This window comes from Ostrinia furnacalis, unplaced genomic scaffold (genome assembly GCF_004193835.3).
Source record: "Ostrinia furnacalis isolate ACB-3 unplaced genomic scaffold, ASM419383v2 OfSCF2606, whole genome shotgun sequence".
Lineage (NCBI taxonomy): Eukaryota > Metazoa > Arthropoda > Insecta > Lepidoptera > Crambidae > Ostrinia > Ostrinia furnacalis.
Genome location: NW_021132845.1, coordinates 98,487 through 117,114, shown reverse-complemented (window position 1 = coordinate 117,114; position 18,628 = coordinate 98,487). Strand labels below are relative to the sequence as shown.

At 36.3% G+C, this 18,628-nt stretch overlaps 2 non-coding genes across 2 annotated transcripts; both read left to right on the top strand.

Annotated features, from left to right (window-relative positions):
* The first annotated feature begins 1,165 nt into the window (after positions 1-1,165).
* On the top strand, positions 1,166-1,238 carry TRNAA-AGC (transfer RNA alanine (anticodon AGC)). The gene has a single exon. It is a non-coding gene; the product is annotated as a tRNA-Ala (tRNA).
* Positions 1,239-1,304: 66 nt separating this feature from the next.
* TRNAA-AGC (transfer RNA alanine (anticodon AGC)) lies at positions 1,305-1,377 on the top strand. The gene has a single exon. It is a non-coding gene; the product is annotated as a tRNA-Ala (tRNA).
* The last annotated feature ends 17,251 nt before the right edge of the window (positions 1,378-18,628 follow it).

The window sequence follows — 18,628 nt, the reverse complement described above, 5'->3', positions numbered from 1 at the left end:
TACAGCCAGTTATTGGAAGGTGCCAATCTTCTGTGTATTTATTATGTTTGTTTTGTTTAGCATAGTTATTTCATAGGGTCGTTTCTGGCTGCAGCTACTTATGACAGAAATGGTGAATTGTTATTCTTTTTTTACCGACGCACAAAGAGGTATCTAATTACCTCGTCGCTAAGTGAGTGGCTTGTTCATCAAGCTACTTAGTTACATCGATTTATCGGTTCGAGGAAAGATTTTGCTACGAATAGTTTTTCTGATGTCCCGGCGACTCTCCGGCGGCTATAATTAGCTAACGGGAATATAAAATAATAACAGATTTTAGTTTATACGCTCATCATAGAGTTATTAGAGACTATGATCGCTCATTAGAGAGAGAGACTTTGGGAATAAACGAAATACGAGTTATTAATTTATTTATTTTGCACTCACTGCGGAGTAATGTTTGGTCATAGCGGGATTCGATCTGTCAATCACTGTCTTCTTCTTGTCCGAAGTCCACCACTGCTGACATTATAGTCAAGTCAATACTCGAACCATCATGTCCGGCGGCCATCGTCTCTGATCAGTGGACATTTACAAGCTGAAATAATGAAGAAGAAAACTCATATTCAGCCCCAATTTACTGAGGGCGGATCAAAAGATTCCCAAATTCCTTTTACAGCAGTCCCGGCTCTGCAGGCGCCTTTGAAAACAGGTATTAATACGAATTGAATAATTGAACAGGCGATTGTCTTCGAGAAGGTACTGCTTTGTTCCAATATTAATATTTCGACAAGATTGTCTTCCATCAATGGAACGACTATGAGTCAGAGATATTTTATTAAAACTCCCCGAAATTGTCTACGAATTTAATTCGACTCGATTTTTTTTAACCCAGTATCAACGAGAATCAATGTATTTATTCAAAAATTTCGAAAGTTTCCTTTCATTCCATTTCTTTTCTCTAGACTTGACATGTTGACATAACGGCCAGCGCCATCTAGTTGATCTTATACACTCTGATATACAATGTATGAGTTAACGCCCGCAACGGCCCCAGAAGCCTCCGTGTGACCTCCGCTTTAAGTGAAAGGCTGTTTAATATTGCAGTCAGCCCCGGGCGATGCGCCTTGAATGAATTCACCTGCATTTGCGTAAAGCTATAGCTCGATTCGCCAGCCCGCTCAACGGGGGCGTAGCTCAGATGGTAGAGCGCTCGCTTAGCATGCGAGAGGTACCGGGATCGATACCCGGCGCCTCCAAATTTTTTATCGATACTTTAAGCTAGTTATAATCAAGTGACAGTCTTATACGACAAGTTTAACAACGGGGGCGTAGCTCAGATGGTAGAGCGCTCGCTTAGCATGCGAGAGGTACCGGGATCGATACCCGGCGCCTCCATCTTCTTTTTAATTAATTTTGTATTATGAACAAGAAACCCATTAAACAATGACTAGCGACCGCCCGCGACTTCGTACGCGTGGATCCCGTTTTACCCCCAAATAAGCTTTTTTTGGTTCATAGTAGTCATGTCACTAGGACGCATAGTTTCCGAGGATTAAGCGAAAAACCGAAAAGTGGTACCTTTAAACCCCCCTCTCCCCGCCGGCTCAAGGGCTAAGGGCGGGGACTTTTGCTATGTTCACCTCCTAACTAGCCTAAATAAAGTCCCAAAGTCAAAAATTGTGTTCCACGGTTTTCCATCTATAATGCTTTATTGACTGGACTATCAATACATTAAAAATCTTAACGCAAAAGCTGACTATAGGTACATCTCTGTCATCGTGTTCCGAGTTCTGAGCTCTCATCTGATTACGCAACACGTAGATCTGTTAGTTTGATCCTTCACAGATTAATATACATCTCACGTAACGGCAAATTAAACCGAACGTGCCGAAATGTTAAAACTCCGTCTCATTAAGGTTGACATTCCCGCCTCCAGAACAGCCTTTGATTGCATTCACGCGCTTGAATGGCGCGCGTCGTTGCTGCCACGCGCCGCATAATTACTGCAACGCGACCAATTTGCTGACAAACAGTCAGAGGTCGGAGATCTCTTACTACCTCATGTCAGCCTGGTAATGTTTTGAAGGGGGCACTTTGGCAATTTGTGTTTTGGCTCTACAGGTCGGATCGGATGCCTATCCGTCAATTTGGCGATATAAAATTATCACTTCACGGGATTTATTGCAACAATATCTATTTTAACGGTAAATAATATTTACCCTCCCGACGTTTCGGCTCGGTTGCACGAGTCATGGTCGCGGGCAGACTATTATTTACCGTTAAAATAGATATTGTTGCAATAAATCCCGTGAAGTGATAATTTTATAGTAAAAAATGCAACATAATAGTTTAAAATATTATAAATTTGGCGATATGTAAAAGACTCATCATAGTAGATCCAATTTTATTAGGTCGTCATATTTTAAAAGTCTGGAATGTAGGTCTTCAGGTGTGTCAGGCATTTCACATCAACTGTATTCTATCTATGGCCCGGATTCCATTAGGTCCGATCCAACTCTCGGTCGAAAGTCGGATGTCGGAAATAGGTGTTCACATCTACTGGACAGATGGAAACACTCAGCCAGGTTTCCATACATATTTTAAGCCACTAGAAGTTCCGAATCTCGACTCCGGGTCAGATCAGAGATTAATGTAAACTGGGCCTTTATTGAAAAAATGCTACTTAGTTTTGTCGTTAATAAAATAAAATGTACTGAAAAGTGTAAGTCATCACACTGATATGGTAGCTCTAGATTATATTTGCATATTAAGACAACGTGCATACAATTAACAGCTTAATAGAATGCACATGTTTTATTCACACAAGAGCGTACATAATTCCAATTCCACAGTACTGCTGAGTACTGGTAGCAAACGCAACACGCGACCAATTTGCCGCGACGTGTCGCTAACAAACAGGCTCGCTGAGGACCCGCTCACACCACTTGCGGGCTCTCCGCACTCATGCAGTCCTGGTACTGAGCTTGCGTTTGTTTGCATTATTTTACTTCTTTTTGCATTTTAATTACATTAATGCCTTTGTTCAGCAGTGGACATGATTTTGAAAAGAACTTGTGTATTTTTTTTAAACAAAAAGAACAGCTCTGCGTCGACGATGTTTTTCTATATTGACGTTGTTTGTACGCAATTTTCCTTTTCAACTTATCGGAAGCCTCTCTATTGTAGTTTTATTCGTCCTGCGGAATCTTGCAATCAAACGAGTCAAACAGCGATCTATTTTCAATTATGTCCTACTCGCAGTTCCACAATACTGTTTATTGTACATTATTTTCTCAGGTTATCTACAGGGTGGAATTTTGTAATGCCACCTGGAGGGAAAGTATTCTTAATATTGTAGACAGAATTTTTTTCTCAAAGAAAACATTCCTTTATTTTTGAAAATAAATAGAACTGCATTCAAAGAATTTCATTTTTTTTTCGAAAATTCACCACCATGCCATACAATTTTCTGTAAATCTATATAAGGTGTTATTTTTATACTGATCATACTTTACCAACGCATCTAATAAAATCATACAAATACAACCCAAGTGTTTTTAAAAAAAAATTCAGGCTAGTTTTTGTTTTTACTTTTCCTAACAAAAAAAAGATATTATTTTTACAACCATCCTGTCTTCACTCACTGCCTCTCTCTCTTTCTTTACTCATTTCATTCATACGAGTACGAACAATGGGCGCGCGCGTTCATTCAACGTTCACACACATAAAGGTTAGATTACACTAAACCTACGTTACCAAAAATTATCACTCGTGAGTATGTACGATGTTACGTCATGTTAATAGGTACTACGCGCTGGGAGAAATAAAATCTAGCCACATAGGTAGGTAAATAAGTGTAGGTATTTTCATTAGTGTAATAGCGGGGGACTTTTCCAACGAACCGAGGCGAATCATCCGCGTTAAACTAGAAATTTAGAAAAGGATAGAAATTGGAATTCAATATCTACGGTTTCGTAATGCCTACGCAATTTATTTAGAGACGTAATAAAAAATTGATAGGTAGGTACTGATACCTATCACTACTTCGCTTCGCGTCAGTGGAAATGCACCCTAATATTGAATATGATTATGTGTTGTAAATAAAACTCACTGATCAATTTTCCTGGTTTTAATTCCTAAATTATGATTTGCCATCACACTTTAGATTCATTGATTTTACTTATTCACACATTTACCTATTTTGAATGTTGTTATTTAAAGTTCCTAGGTTATTATTACACTAATCACAATAAATTTTGAATGTCAAGCCTTTGTTGAATGTTCACGTAAACACTGTCTTGCACTGTCTAATCTAGCCACGATCGAATTGAAATAATGCTTCCGGGCTGCACACTTGCTTGCTGTTCACTAGACACCACGTCGGATGTTGTATTCACAATTCGCGCACTAACTTTTTTACGGAAAAAGTCCCTTTCGCGTAAACAAGCACTCATCTGTCCAAATCACACTGTAGGTATGTACCTAGGTAGACTTCATCGTGTGTGTTTCGAAAGTGTACCAATTATGACTCTAAAGTAAACAAAATACAAGGGATCTCTTACCACATGTGATTATGCAAAATTATTTAGTATTTATATTTTCAATTATTTATGCAAACAATCAAGACGCCATGCGCCATGTTCAAGTTATGAAAGAGAAAGCGATCTTGTTTTGACGTTAGAGCGATAAGGATGCGTGCGCTGCGAACATAGATTAGTTAGTGCAGAATCGTTAAAACTATAGCTATCTCTTTAATTTGCGTGCTATTTCGTATCTTTTGTTTCACTTATCAGTTACATTTGTCAATGTGTGCAATTTGGAATAGCTCGGCACGGATTCAAATCGTAATTTCTATGAACGTAACATATCTATAGTTCTTTAATATCATTGGCGTAAACGAATACTCTGCGCGCTCAAAGGATGATTTATTTTTTATTTTTTTCGAAACATTCTTTGTCGTTTTACTCGAAAACTAGCCTGAATTTTTTTTTAAAAACACTTGGGTTGTATTTGTATGATTTTATTAGATGCGTTGGTAAAGTATGATCAGTATAAAAAATAACACCTTATATATACAGGGTGTTACTTTGCATTCTTGCCATATTTACAGAGCTTACTATATTACTGATACTGAACACAAATCCGTAAAAAAATAATGCCCGAAATAATTTTTTTTTAATCTTGAGTAGTTTATTTTATCGACAATTTGTTAAACACACCACTAATTATCGTAACGCATGCACATCACTTGTTGGCGATGGCGATGGAGACTTTTTTACTTTTTATTGTATTTTTAAAATATCTATTGCAATCTATTGTCTTTAAAATGTCTTTTTGACACTTGTAAAAAACTGAGAAATCCATCAATCACAAATCACGTTATAAATAATACAAAAATGACTGAAGTGTATTCAAACAACAAATAATTTAATCAAAATGGTGCTTGGAGTGTCTGCAAGACGTTAGACGAAATGCTTGATGACGTACCCTTAGCGTTACACCAAATGCTCTCTACTACCAGCAGGATGGTGCTCCCACACAATAAGGACGTCAAGTGCGCGAATAATACGTTTGGTGAACAGTGGATTGGACGAGGGGTTCAGTAGCTTGGCCACCACGATCCTCGGACCTGACACCAATGGATTTTTGGAGTGACTTTAAACGACTGGTATGCGCAGAAGAGATAAACAGTGTAAACGCGTTACATGAAAGGATTGTTTTAGTGAAACTGTGAGACAAAACGTTTATGTGTTGCGAATACTAAAGCGAAAAACCTACGCTTCGCCGTGCTAGACTGTGCCTTCATCAGAACGGAGGACACTTTGAACACTTGCTTCGCAGTACGTAAACTTTGTAAGTAGGAACTTATAAATAAATAATTAATTGTGAATAAGGTGATTTTTTCATTTCATACTTAATTTATTAATTTGTAAAAATAGGGTACAATGTTATAAATTCATTAAAACCTTAATAATTATTACGATTTTTTGACGGTCCTAAGCCCATAAAGTAGAAAGGAAAATCTGAAATCAACTGAAGAGTATTTTAAAATAATTATTATGACAGGATAAAAAGGCTGGTACCCAGAGCCATAAAACAACAGATTATTAAGAACTAGGCCACGCCCACTAGGTTTATTCCACTTGCACCTGTAGAACATGCGAGACAAAATTGGTTTATTCCAATTTGTACTGAAAAACCAAATTTACTAAAATCTTAAGTGTACTTTCTTTATGGGAGTCTCTTGTTTATCGTAAATAATAGGTATTGTTTCCTACTTTTATCTCTGTGAATATGGCAAGAATGCAAAGTAACACGGTGTATAAAAATGAAACCCGTTTCGCGTTGTCACGGCATCACGTGTGAACGGCTGAACCAATTTCGATAATTCTTTTTTTTAAATGTTTGTGGAAGTCCAAGGATGGTTCTTACGGAAAAAAATATTAAGAAAATCTCTACGCTAAGGCGGTACGAAGTTCGCCGGGTCAGCTAGTAGTGAGAATAATTTAAGATTTCATGTTTTCCTTTCATTTGATTTATCAAGTATGTTAGAGAGATATTATCCTTATACTTAACCCTAACGATCGATGCAATAAAAATACAGGGTGCAATTTTTAACAGATTTTAGTTGGTTCGATTCCTGGGTGTGGCAAGCAATTTTTGGAAATCTTTGAATGCAGTTCTATTTCTTTAAAAAAACAAAGGAATGTTTCCTTTGAGTACAATTTTCTATCTACAGTATTAGGAGTACTTTCCTTCCAGGTGGCATTGAAAAATTCCACCCTGTATAAACAATGTTATTCTGTAATCAAAAGTAGCTAGCCGCATCTGTTTCACTTGAATATTGCAGGGAAAAAACATTTACAGGGAACATATAAACGAAGGTTACGTTCGATCATACGAGGCCGTAAAAGGGAATCGCACATGAGGGCACGATTAGGCCGTAGCAACGGAAAATTACAGAGAAATAAGATGCAATTCCCCAGAAATCATATGGGCCATTTCTGATAATCCCCCACAACTCATATTATGGGCCATTCCCGAAAAAATGATATGGGTTATTCCTACAAACGCGAATTGCTATTTGATTATAACAATAGCCTTGAATCCTAACTATTGAATCCAAGAACATGTTATAAACACTCGATATAGACATTTTAAACAGTTTCTAGTAATTGCTTTCATTTGTTGGGAAAATAAACAGCATTTGCACCATTGTACGAGTCTAAAATAAACATGTCAGTTTATATTACTACATTTACCGTATTCGCGTGTATTTATATTTTGTAGTTTCTATCAATAATGAACTTAATTGCGGCTACACTCATTAAAGTTAATGAATATGAGTGTGCAAATATCAAAGTTGTTACGGCCGCCCAAATTATTACGTAGATGACGTCATCTCCAGCTCATTTGACAGGGCCGTCCCCCGCGTCATTCGCGGGCAAAAAAGGCCTTCCTTTCTGCCGGACCGGGCTCCCTCGGGGACGCTCGTGCCCAAATTGAATTCTGTCGCGAAAACTAATTTTAATGGTCGAAGCGACCCGCGGGCGCAGCGGTACTTTAGCAAGGGCTGTCACAAAAACCAGTTAGTCTAAAACCGGTTAGAAAAAGTTAGGCTGTCCGGTTGGGCACTCGTCAGCTCTGGAGCTACGTAAATTAGTTTTTGTGTTCGGAAAATTGGGTACAGTGATGACTTTTCGGTTGGTTTGATTGTTGCCTTGAACTGCCATGACAGGTTCTAAATTTGTTGGCTCCCAGTTCTAAATCACTCTGTTTGTTTTGGATATCGAATCCACTATGTACCAGGAGAATTCATAGAACTGGTAATTCGTGCTAGTCGATTAAGTAAGAACTAGACCACACCAGCTGATCATAAGTGAAAATTATGGGTTCTGAAAAAAGGTAGATAGATTCTCTTCCTAGGCCCCAAATATCTCTAAAAGCATATCCAATAGTTTGAGCTATTTAGGCATGAAAACATCCCTGTAGCTCACATACGTTGGAATTTATCATTGTAAGGATACTGCAACTGGAGGATTGAGATATCAGAAATATTTATATCACATTTCGCTCCAATTCCTCTGCCTTCTGAATAAAATTCCCTACATATAGTAGGTAGTGCTGCATCTCGACGTATCTAGGGATGTCCGCTCCGCAGCCCTAATTCCGTCCCGATTATCCGCATTCCTCCGCCGCATTCCGCGCTCCGCGCCGTTTGTTGTGATTTATTAGTGTTGTTATTTGTTAAGATGGACTCTCGCTTCGGGAAGATGCATGTGGTTGTTTTTGTAAAAAGTCCACAACAATTTTGGGAATCAAAGATTTTCCGAATTCAACATCATGAGAATCCAATATTTTGCAAATTTAACATTGTGGTCCAGACTCCAGAAGGATTCAATCAATTAACGAGTGCCTAAAGTAAGCCATCTCGTACTATGAAATAAGAAGTCTTCGGTTTTTCTGTAAATTGAATAACGTCCGTTCAACTTTGTAAATAAAACTCCTTAACTGCCGCTGGGAGTTGTAAGTAAATTACCAGAACAAAGTACATTTGTTTGCTCTACTTAAGTAGACGACATAATTTTACTGCGCCATTTTAAGCACGTGATTTATTCGAGACTAAACTTTGGATGTATTTTTCCAAAACAGAGGGGGATTGTCTTGCATTGCCAGAGTTGAGACACACTTTACTAAAACTTTTGTAACATTCCCAGTTCTACAAGCGTCACGGACTTGCACAATCGCGAAAACTCTCCCGGGGCAGAGAAACAGAAAAATGTTTTACACAATCTGTATAGAAATTAGGGATGTTATGGATATCCTTAACCGTAGGTAACCGAAACTATCGGATATCCGAAATAAAAAATATCCGTAACCGAAATCTTTTCAAAAGTTTCGGATAAAGGCAGTGTCTAAATCTTAATATTTTTTCATAATTGTTACTTGTGGTAGGGCAAAAAAAAAGAACGAGACATGTCGATAGTGGAAGTATCAATTAATGTAAGGGACATTTTGGCCAAAATGAGTTATATATACCAACGCATTCAGAATTTTCGGCTCTATCGATTGGTATACTTGAAATGTTGATATCTTTAAAAAAAATGTCCCTTACCTTAAACATTTTTAGTCGTCTGAATACGACTTTTGGGGAAACAAATGATTTAAAGGACGTAAATTCCTTTTAATAATACAATTCAGCCCTTACCCTAAACTGTTGGTTTTAACTTTTGAACTCATTGAACCTTACTTCATTTAAAACTTTTTGATTTATTATAATTAGGCCCTTACGTTAATATGCATATAGGATATCAATTACTTTTTTTGGTGGTGATATGCATTTAATGCCTCCCACTCCTACTACACTTATGAACACTAAGTTGTCTTGTTTCTATCTTTTTTCTGTTCATTTTTACGCAGTTGGGTTTTTGACCGAGGGGCTGAAGGCTCTTCAGAAGCTGTTCAATTCCGTCATCCTCGAAGGAAAAACGCCTACGGTATGGCACAGAAGTGTGGTGACACTCTTCTTCAAAAAAGGCGACAAAACCTTGTTGAAGAATTATAGACCCATCTCACTTCCGAGCCATGTCTACAAGCTGTTTTCGAGAGTCATTACGAATCGTCTCGCTCGTAAGCTCGATGACTTCCAGCCTCTCAATCTCTCAATCGCTTTAGTACACCACATACATACGCCACGGCAGATTATACAGAAGACCGAGGAGTATAGTCAGTCACTTTGCCTGGCGTTTGTGGACTATGAGAAAGCTTCGATCGAGACCTGGGCAGTACCTACTACAGTTTCTCCAACGGTGTCAAATTGACTACCTATATCGATACATCGAAATGTTGAAAGGCTTGTACGAAAACGCCACCTGCGTAAAAATGAACAGAAAAAGATAGAAACAAGACAACTTGTTCACAAATGCAGATGTAGGCATCATCAGTGACTAAATGTTTTGTTGGTGATGTGTATTTGATGCCTCCAACTGCATTTGTGAACACTAAGTTGTCTTGTTTCTATCTCTTCTCTTCGTTTTGTTAATGAATACTCGAATGCAACCTCTACTTACATCAGGTTTCAATGTTAAAATTGTCAAGTTACAATAATATTACTGTCGTGTTTATTCTTAAATGTACCTTACAACATACATGACATTCCATACTGTGAAATTTCAACATTGTAAGGTACAGTCAAGCTCGTTTTTTTAATGTAAGGGACATGCTATCTTTTAAACTACCCATTTTTCGAAAATTTGGCGTTTATATTATGAAAGAACAGAAAATTCTAAGAAACTTTGCCATAGAAACTATTTAAATCGTAACATCACATAAAAAGATATTGAGGTATAAAGAAAAAAAAAATCGTTTTTTGGCTCTCCTGAAAAGTCGTGTTTTGTCCCTTACAGTAATTGATATTTCCACTATCGATGTATGTATAGGCTCTTTAAGAGCATTTGACGATTTGTAAGTACTAATTTAATTAGTCTACACAAACAAAGACAATTTTTATTTTTGATCTTGTCTGTCTGGCACCATCTAATATCCCCACCTGTTTTACCTTTGTCATAGGTGTCGTCAGTGGCTATGTGGGTCGCGCAGCATCTTGCTATTTGAATTTTACAAATTTAAAATTCTAATAAGTATCCGTAACCGAAATTATCCGAAACTTTCGGATAATCCGAAATGATTTCATATCCGTAACCGTATCCATAACCGAAACTTCATATCCTTAACATCCCTGATCGAAACTTTGCCAGAACAAGCAAGAACATTACCCTGTGCAACAAGCTTCATTAAAATGCTTTCGTTTGCACAATGCAGGGCGGCCGCAGGCGCAGGAGACAAAGCCTCGAGTGCCGCGCCGTGCCGACAGAGGGCACCACTTGAGCGTCCTTGTTTTTCATTTGCAAGTTTTTTCAGACTGAAGACGAATGTCCGAGACTCCAAGTGACATGAGGTACACGTGAAGCTCGGTGAACAGTATACCTCTATGTATGTCTACAGTGTAGGTAGACAATCTTTGTAGAAATCTAAGAATACTCAGGAATCTGGCCTGGCATGTTCTGCGATATGAAATTCAAATGAACTTAGTTACAAAAAACAACCATAAATTAATTATGTGGACCGGATTTAATCATATTTATTTAGGGCAGAAATTATTATGTACCATCCTAGACTGCATCTCACTTAAATACCTGCCTTGTCATGCATAAAATAAAAAAAACTAAATGGAGTGCCATATAAAAGCGTTATCAGGAGAGATAAATCTAAAAGCAGACATTCCTCTTAATTTTCACGTATAGGTGTACCAGAATCTCATGGCAAATAGGGAAAATAAACTTTGTTGAGAGCAATACTGGGGAAATTGGAATAAACGATCTTGATACTGTTTAATTTTTTACTGTTATGACTTTAATATTAATGAACATGAAGTACGAATATACATTTTAGGTAGGTATGTGTATGAAGAATGTTGTTATACATCGGGTTTTTAACATTGGAAAATATCTTGAAAAATAAATAAATCGTATAATTTACTTTAAGTAACTAATTTTATTATGCATCATACTTTTAACTTATCACTTCATTGAGAACTAGAAAACGATTCTAAGAACTCCACTTGCATTTCTTGTTCTTCAATAGATGATCAAGATAAAGAGGTATTGTAAATAAATTGCTCTTCCAGCATTTCAATGGAGAAGGTTACTGATGTTAAAAACACTATAATTATTTCTGAATGAGATTTAAATATATACCAAAACTAAAAAGACGGTGAAGTTTTTTTTTAAATCGATCAAGAAATGTCTGGGAAATTAATTATTTAAATTACCTACATATTTTCGCGTGGAACTGAAACATACACGGTGCCGTTATTTTTGTATATGGCCAGGTCTGGGATAATTTAAAAAAAGGTTACAAAATTTTACTAAAAAAGAATCTTGAGTGACCCTAGCAGAAAAATTAAAAACTGCTAGATTAAAAAAAATGGATCTGTCAACAGCACTGGATCAGGGTTGATTTACTTCGAATGACTGTTGTGAATACACCGATCAAAATGACGTGAATAGTTATTCGCAACTTTAGGGCCCTGTAACTTATTTATTTGTAGAGATATTTTCATGATTCTTTCACAGTTATTATTAGTTTTACTTATATTTATTTCAAGTTTATTTAAAAGGAAAAAATTGGAAACTTCTCCATTATTCAATCTTGCATGATGAAATCTTTTTCAATTTTCTTTACATGGTCACAACATTTTGACCATTCTTCTGCACCAATTTGTGAGATATACCTGAAAACCCCGATAAAGCAGCTATTATTTAATTATAATATAAATACATAACCCTCTTTCTGACGCATTTGGGTAATAAACTAAATGTATCAAAACATTTCAGTCCAACTTACTGTCAACTCGACGACGCGCTTTAGAATCAAAGATTGAGTTTGAATTATGCCTTATTTTTCAATTCACATTGAAAACAATGTGACTTGCTTGAGATTTTTCGACTTTTTCACAAAAATAAGAAATAGTCAAGAAGAGATTACAAAATTTTTGCAGCGGCTGACAGATTTCATAATTTTCTTTGACAGGTGACAATTAAACCATAGACAATTGCCATATGAAAAACACACTTTTCCAATATTTTTATTTGCCATGAGATTCTGGTACACCTATAGTAAGATTACTAAGCAGAGACTTGTAATGAATTATTTATTTGCTTTTTAATGACGTATGACGACTTTAGTCATAATAATAAGGCTTCAAAGAACCAAGAAGGCAAACAAAATCCGGCACGAAACCTATTTATCGCGTTCTTGCTGAAACACGCCATCTCTACATCGTCTGTGGAACTTTTGTGTAAGCGGAGTGCTTTCACGTAGAGTTTAGTTCTCGTGAAAAAGGTCCACCTGTTCGAAAGCAACAACCCTCCGCTCGCTCGGAGATAGCAACCCGTCGCCGTTGCGTTTTAGTTCATGGCGTACGCAAGAGATGGCGCTAGTCACGAAAAATTTTGCGAAGAGTTCCCCTAGAGACGATTTTATTTCATTTAAAAAACTATGTCAATTCTAGAATTTTAATAAACGATATCTTTATGAATGTTTAGATACAAATCAGTACTTACGATTAGGTTTCATTATCACGGATTCGTTTTTTCACTTACCTGAAAAAAAGAGAAAAAATATTTATTAGTTAAAATACGGACTTAATACGAAGCGAATAATGCGAAACATGTTGTTAATTAGCGAAGGAATGATTGAGGGTAAAGGGATAGGGTGGCTCAAAGTTATCTCTGTTGGTATTACAAGAGTACTGTTCAGGACTTTAACTAACATTAACTTTCTCAATGGGAGTATTTTTAAAATAGCTATGTTAAAAAAAATATTGCATTTTGATAGCTTTGCATTAAGGATGACTTATACGGAGATTTTATTTCAAACAACAATGACTTTACATAATATTCCATTAAATTCTATAACAATAGAGAAACAACGTTATTATGACAGGTCATAAAAAATGTGTTATTGATTGGAAGTGTCAGTCAACATGCCTTTTGTAGATGTATGTCAATACTATGATAATAGATGTTTTAGGTTAGATGCGTGGGTTTTTCAGTTACATTAACTTTGTTTCCAATTACGGACGTTGACACATAAAACTTGCGATTGTGACACAATATTCGGGCGTTACCTTCAGACTTCATTTAGTAGGTGAATGTTTGTAAATATTATTTAATGATTTGAATAGGAATCTTCTCTTCAGCTTCTTTAAGTAAATACATACAAGTTACTAATGTCGTCTAAATGCCTACCATAAATACTTTGAAAAACTTTCTTAAACTCATTTGGTAATCGAAAGTACAAATCATCAGATATAGGTATGAAATATGAAAACACTAGATAAGTACTACTATCTTTTTTACCTAAATATTCAACTTTACTTGATACAATAACCCGTTGTAAGCTACGCTATTTCGCTTTACTACGGAATAAAAGCCTTTTCAAACTATATCTTCCAATTTGGTTACACGGAACGAATCCACGGGCACGGGACAAATTCCTTTGTGCCTCACTTTAGAGCCACTAACTAAGAATAGGGTAATTTTTCCCTTAAAACCGTATGAAACTCAAATACAAAATGCAGCTTCCATTTTCCGAAATCAACCTTATCTTAACTACTTTAAGTTTAGAATAGCATGAAAGCCACGACACGGAGTGAAGCTTAAATACTAAATAGGATGTTACGTTGGAGCACCTGAATGGGGTCACTGTATACTCGACTTAATGTCATTTCGTTAGAGCCCATTATTGCTTTAATGCACATTGCACATGTGGATGGTATTATCAAAATAGTGCAAGGAATATTCGCTCTTTGCGAGCAGAATTTAGGAGCGGATTACCTTAAAAGGCAGCTGGAGTCAAATCATACCAAAAATATAGAGTGCATTGAAATAACGAAAATGAATTACCAATATGTAAATAACGGGTCACAGTCTTTTGGTATTTTTGGGTTATTTAGCTACCGTACTCGTAATGATATCCGAGTATCAGTTTTTATAGGAGGTATTTATTTAGCGGTGTTTTGACGCCTCTAGTTCTTGAAGACATTTCCAAGAAGACACTCCAAAGAATCCTAGAAGAATCTATCTATATTCTATTATATAAAAGAAAGTCGTGTTAGTTACTCCACTTATAACTCAAGAACGGCTGAACCGATTTAGGTGAAAATTGTCAGGGAGGTAGTTTAGAGCCAGGAGAAGGACATAGGATACTTTTTATCCCGTTATTTATTGCCATTAAGGCGGAACAAAGTTCGCCGGGTCAGCTAGTATTACATAAAATGTCGCAGTTAGACCCGTGATTCTCTATTTGATATTACGGAACTAATTTTTCTCCACATACACATGTGTGTATGTAATAAACATGGTATGAAACCTCGCGAGCATTATTTATTGCTCTCCCGGCTTTATTGCGCCCTTTCCTTTGTCTGAGGCTCGAGTCCCGCCTTGATTTCAATAAATAGAATACCTAGCATACAAGTATCACAATGAACTATGTATTTATTACTTTTGATATTATTGTATTTATTACGTGGCAACAGCGAACAGAAGCTTTCTATCACATGAAAATTAATTGAATAATGTTTTATTATGTAAATTGCACAACATCTGGTTACATTTTCTTCTGTGGAATCTTCGGAGCTCATTATAATCTCAAGTGGAAAAATTTATTACAACCATTTGTAATGATAATGTTAAGTATACATTATCTTGAGTTTCAGAAAATGTTTCATGTGCCCTAATAACGACAGCAGAATATTACATAATATATTTAGGCCCGATTAGACCAAACTTTTATCCGAGAATAACTCCTGGTATAACTTGCACATTGACATTTTCAGTATGGGAAATATGTCAAAATGTCGAATAACTGACGATTTATTCTGAGATTAATATTTACTCTTGTTTGGTCGAATCCACCCTTAATGGTAAGACTCATTTGAATCCCGAATCTTAACAGGATCATCGTTCAAACTGAAATCACATCTCTATCAGATAGTTGCCCATTAACATCTGAAAAAGGCCTAGCAGCCATTAACTACCACAAACTACAGATTAAGTCAATTTATTTTCAGCCAGGGCCGCGAAGAATAAAATCTTTGGGCGTCCCTTGATACGCCCCCGCAAATGTTTGTGGAGTCCGGACACTTGCGCGCGGACACGTATGAAACCAGGGACGGATGAAGAGCTAATATGATACAATACGAAAACATTTAATTATGAAAAGATTTGACTTAATATTTAAAGTCATCGCTGCTAATATATTTTTTTTTAAACAGCAGAGTGAGGTGCTAAAAGTAAGTATGTGAAATTAAAATACATCAAACCAAATAATATACAAATTCTAATAAGATTACTAATAACTTGAATATCAAGATATTATGATCGTCAAAAAATATCGAGGCAAAAGTTACGTTAGTAAATAAACTAACAGGACTTTGAAGCTTGGATTTTCCTTTATTAAATTAAACATAAATATTTCACCGTTTAGTTAACGACTTAAGTATTTAATCCTGCCTTTAATTAACGATACTAAGACGGTAAATATAATATGTAGTGTTTTTATGATACCGTCGATTATAAAAACGAAAATAAGAAAATCTACTGCTGTTTTTAACTTCTGTTACTAACTAAAAAAAATAACTAAGATAGCGAAGCGATCCAAAGTGAGTCTTGGCTTCCGACATTAACAATGTATTATTAAATTAAACATAAATATTTCACCGTTTAGTTAACGACTTAAGTATTTAATCCTGCCTTTAATGAACGATACTAAGACGGTAAATATAATATGTAGTGTTTTTATGATACCGTCGATTATAAAAACGAAAATAAGAAAATTTACTGCTGTTTTTAACTTCTGTTACTAACTAAAAAAAATAACTAAGATAGCGAAGCGATCCAAAGTGAGTCTTGGCTTCCGACATTAACAATGTAAGCTTCTGTTACTGCATAATATTTTTAGCCCACAAGTAATTGTTAGCTTCAGGTACACTACAAACAAAAATGTAACACTGTTAAGCCCAGATGTGCCCAGGACCTCTCCACCCCAGTCCGGTCGTGGCCGGTGCGCAGGCAGCGCGGTCGGATTAAATTATTTATGAGTGACCCTTTCCAGGACGAGCCTAATATTTGTTCCACGCACTTATCCCGGCCCAACAATAAATGTGGTACTTTCGTACGCGAATAATCCTGAAAAAATCGCTGAATAAACTGATAATACCACGAGAAACCCTCAAAGCATTAAACCGCTCGAAAAAACAAGTAACTGGCTACTTAACGCTTTCATTGCGATGTCAAAACTTTCCCTGGCCTTATTTATTGTGTTAATTTGTAGGGCTTAAAAATTTGCTGTGATCTCAACGTCACAGCCGTTTAGTGAAACTTTGCTATTGTTCGCCGATGGAGCGCTGTTCCGACATCGGCTTTTTGTTACTTTGTTGACAGCGAGGCATCGTGGAGAATTTCAGGCCACTTTGTATAAAGCAACATAGCAACCCTCGACTTTCTATGGGTATAATACAACTTGTGAATACAACTTTTGATATTGTATGAAATCCTAACAATACTTTTTGCGATCATTCTACAGACAGACAAAACTACAGCTTAGTAATCGTAGTATCTAAATCATACACTATTTTGGTTTTAAGCTTGATCTTACGGCGCAGCTCGAGTACGACTTTTTATTAATGATATTTTGCCTTCATGTTCCATAAAGAGTCTCATATTTAAGCACCATTTAAATTCATATAAGCTTATTATACCGTGTTCTTGCCGCAATGTGACCAATATTAGATAACACGCACAATTCCCTCTTGCCAGTCAATTTCGGCAACAATATTGTTAGATACTTCGAGAAATAGAACTCATCCAAGACGGGACAAGCGTGGGCTACATCGCAATGTAACAAAATAGATAGAGGTATTCTCAGGGAAATTCCTTACTCATTATTGGATCAATGTTGCAGAAATACCTCAGATTCTAATAATTTAAGTTTAACATTCCAACTTTTGTTTTGAAATGTATTTTATTTTGTAACAAGCCTGTTTCTGGTTGTTGTAAAATTTCATTTCATGTTTAGGTTTCAGCTATTTTTGTGGAATGTTTTTGTAACTGAACGAAATGAACTCAAACAATTATTTGGATTGGTTGAAAAATATCTTTGGAAATCTATTTGGTCGTTACAAGCCAATAACTATTATTTATTTTATTTTATTAGGAACAACTAACAACAATATTTGGAAACTCTACGGAAACTGAGAAAACTTGATATGCAACTCTTAAATCTAAAAATTAAATAACTCTACGGAAACGTCATGATATCTATAAACTTTAACGCCTTTATTAATAAAAAGTTACACCCTATTTGAATACTGTTTTAAAGTGACTTTTAGTACGGAAATGACACTTTAAAACTTCTTATTCTTATTCTTAAAACAGTGTTTAACTAAAATAAGGGGGTAAAAGTTGGAAGTCATTCAACCTGGGCAGGCTAATGATCTCAAATCTCAATCCAAGTCATTACCGACGATGCGGTGACTAATTAATTTCCAATGCAATTGTGAATTAATCGCAGACGGAATTTGATACAGATCTCACCACAGGAATCATCACTTCACTGGTCGGTTTCATTATCAGTCATGTTGTAAGTAAATACAGATTTTACCTATTTAGGAGCTTTCGAGTGAACGTGGAAATTGTTCTGATGCTGGATTTAATTCATATTCATGACAACAGTGGCAAAGAACCTTTGACCTCTTCACTCAATTCAGTTTCACTCGATATCGAGCGTATAAACGCTGATTTGCATGAAAAACGTTTTGTCAGGGTACCTCAGGCTGGCTCTTAAACCCTCATAATAATGGTAGTTCTAAGGTAATTTTTCTTCAACAACAACAACAGTCTTGTAAAAATTCTCATACACTTAAGCCGGTCATTGAGCAATATATCCAATAGTGAATAGTGAGCGATCTGTTAGACATACGGGTGTGACGTAATTGATGACGTCGTTAGAGCGGCGCGACGTCACGTCTGCTGGGGGTCATCATTTCGAGTAGACAGACAAAATCCCGCGATCGTCTTGAGAG